At 31.5% G+C, this 3,046-nt stretch overlaps 1 long non-coding RNA gene across 1 annotated transcript; it reads left to right on the top strand.

Annotated features, from left to right (window-relative positions):
• Positions 1-1,600: 1,600 nt before the first annotated feature.
• Positions 1,601-2,409, top strand: LOC149497701 (uncharacterized). The gene is made up of 2 exons (XR_016319955.1): positions 1,601-1,886; positions 2,098-2,409. It is a non-coding gene; the product is annotated as an uncharacterized LOC149497701 (long non-coding RNA).
• Positions 2,410-3,046: the final 637 nt, after the last annotated feature.

Genomic DNA, 3,046 nt, shown 5'->3' with positions numbered 1-3,046 from the left:
AATCCACATAACCATAGTATTTTGGTTCATAGTTATAATTTATCCTTAAACGTTTGTATATGTATTTATTTAAATCCCATAAATAATCTTAGCTCTCTACATATTTATGACTTGTAAGTTTTTGGTCTTTAGTCTTTGTTAAAGTCTTTTGCTTACTTTAAAACTTTAAAGTCTAAAGTCCTTAGTCATAAGGACTTAAAGATATTAGTCATTAGTCATAAAGTCTTAAGGACTTAAAGATAAAGACTTGACTGCTCATAAATACCAATAACCCACGCCTACTTGTTGAATCATATTTATGACTTATAAAGACTTGTAAAGATATTAGTTGCATGACTTCCGCTTTCTTTGTAGATATTAGTTGCATGACTTCCGCTTTCTTTGTTGGTATATATATATATATATACACCAACTATATGAGTTGTATTTTGATACGATGATGAAATTTAATTAATGGGCCTGAAACCATGACTATGATTAGAGTATAGGCTTAATACAGGCCTCGGAGGCCTTAAGTCCACCTAAGTTCTAGTGCCGGTCTGGCCCTTAGAGACAGGTCATGACATTATATTTTTTTAGAGAATAACTCTATTTTTTAAATTGCTAATGATGTAGAATTTTTGAAATAATTTTGATGCTCATAATTTTCGAGTTTGTTCGGCAAAATTAGTTATTTTGGTAGTTATTATTGTTAGTTGTTTTAATAGCATTTAGTTGTTAGTTGTTTGAATAGTTTTTTATAAAACGCTAAAAGCTAAACTAAAACATCCTTAAATTTTGTTTTCAAAACTTTCGAATTTCAATTAAATCAAAATTTTGGATTTTCGACTGTATAGCAATAAATGCTGAACTATTTTAATCCAAGTCCAAGTTTGGAGAGATGGGCTCAAGTCCCAAACATGTTATTGGAATTTCTAGTCAAAAAAACCTTCTAAAATTTTCAAGAATAAATATTGAGTTTAATAATAAATCTATTAATTATATATATATATATATATATATATATATATATAATACGTCGGAATTGACCTTGTATACTCTGAACTTCATTTTTTATAATAATTTCACAAACTATTTGTAATACCCCGAATTTTTATTTTCGAAACTTTTGAATTTAATTTAAATCAAAAATCGAAAATTTTCACATGTGGGCTACAAATAGAAATACAGTCTCAAATCAAGCCCAATTCTGTGATATTGGGCCCAAGCCCAAAATGTATTATCGAAACTTTTGATTTAAGAACATTTTAAAATATTCGAGAAATAATATGGAACTTTGGCTATTAATTTATTATAAGAATATAGATACATATAAATTAATCATCCTAAAAATCAAATATGATTACTATTATTATGGACCTGAACTAAACAATCAAAATAAATCGAACCGGATCCGAAAATTAATTTAATATGTCGAAAACCACACGAATAATCTAAAAACCGAGTGAAAAACTCGAAAACCAAAGAAAATGAGACCAAATTACTAAGTCAGACCAAACCAGTTCGAATCGAACCGGAATGGTCTAGAAGGCACAGATTTTTTTTTCTTTCTTTCTTTCTTTTTTTTTTTCTTTCTTTCTTTTTCTTTTCTTTTCTCCTCCTTTTTCTTCTCCAGCGCGCGACAGCTCTCCCCCTCTCCTTCCCGTTAGCACCGACCACAGACTCCCCTCCCCTTTCTGTTCCGTTCACCAGCCAACGTCACTGCCTCCTACCGCCGCCGCTGCACCCTCACGTCCCTGTCTCTCTGTCTCTCTGTCTCTCTCTCTCTCTCTCTCTGACTTCGTCTTCACAGCACAGAAACTATTCGAACGAGTGATAGTCGAATCGCAAAAGGGTGCGATCGCTGTCCTTCCCTCCGAGCAACTCCGGCAACTATTACCGACAAGGTAGGCCGATTATCGCTCTCTAATTCTTCTGTAAATAGTTTCTTTAGTTAATTTGTGTAATAATGGGAGATATCTTAATCATTGCTAAGTTACGTTGAAATAGGATTTTTGTCAATTGGTTTAGAAATAGTTATTGCTTGATGAAATTGATAGCGTGGTTGAACTCCTCTCTGAATTTGGATTAATCCAACTATAATTTTGCATTGTTTAGAGGATGGTATCAATTCCGGCCATCGCTGATGGCGGCTGTACTGCTTGCCGGTGGTGGTTCTGGTGACCGAAATTCCTAGAAGACAGAATGTTTTATTTTTGTGTAGATTTTATGTCTATAATTAGTTTTTTTTATTTGATGTCGATTGGTACCAAAGCTGTGAACTGACGCCGACTTGATAAATAGGTTACTAAGTTAAAAATGTAAGTTATAAAGGTGTTGTATAATCTCAGAATTATTTCATTATCTAGAAAAGTTATAACACTACATAAATTGTTGGTTATCTAATAAGGCATCTAGTTAGTCGGCAAATATACTTTACCCTTATAAGTATAGAATTTCAAATAATGTTTAGTTACTTAAATGATGTGCTCTTATATATACGTAGGGTGATATGATTGTGTAATGATTGATGTTAATGAAGTCGACTTGAAGTTTGGTGTAATGGCAGCAGCCATATTGTTCATTTTAATGTGTTTAATGATGATGAGATTAGAAACGGTATATTAAAATGAATTCCTTGTTTATTAATGAATTTGCTAGACTGTGGGCTATGAGTTTGATTAGAAATTCAGTATTGATATTGATATATGAATTGTAACTAATAATTATATATGTTAATTGCCGGAATTTTAAGAAGTATAACTAGAAGAAAATTATAATTTACGGTATAAGTAATTATGATATTATGGAAATTTAAAATGAATTAGAGATAGGATTAACAAGTGCCTATGCATGTATGACGGGTGACTAATAAATGATGGTTATGGTGGACGGGATTGTTTGATGTGAATTGCCCGATGGATGGGCTGTATGTTGACATGCGGAAAAATATAAAATTTGGGTAGTACTGATTATAGAGGAAATGCTGTCGAATTTTCAATAAGAAGTACGATTAAAATGATTATTGTTATTAATATTATATTATCAATCGTATTATTATTATTAT

This window comes from Jatropha curcas, chromosome 3 (assembly GCF_041381405.1).
Source record: "Jatropha curcas cultivar XTBG-Jc1 chromosome 3, XTBG_Jcur_1.0, whole genome shotgun sequence".
NCBI classification, from domain to species: domain Eukaryota; kingdom Viridiplantae; phylum Streptophyta; class Magnoliopsida; order Malpighiales; family Euphorbiaceae; genus Jatropha; species Jatropha curcas.
This window is presented reverse-complemented; position numbering and strand designations above follow the sequence as displayed.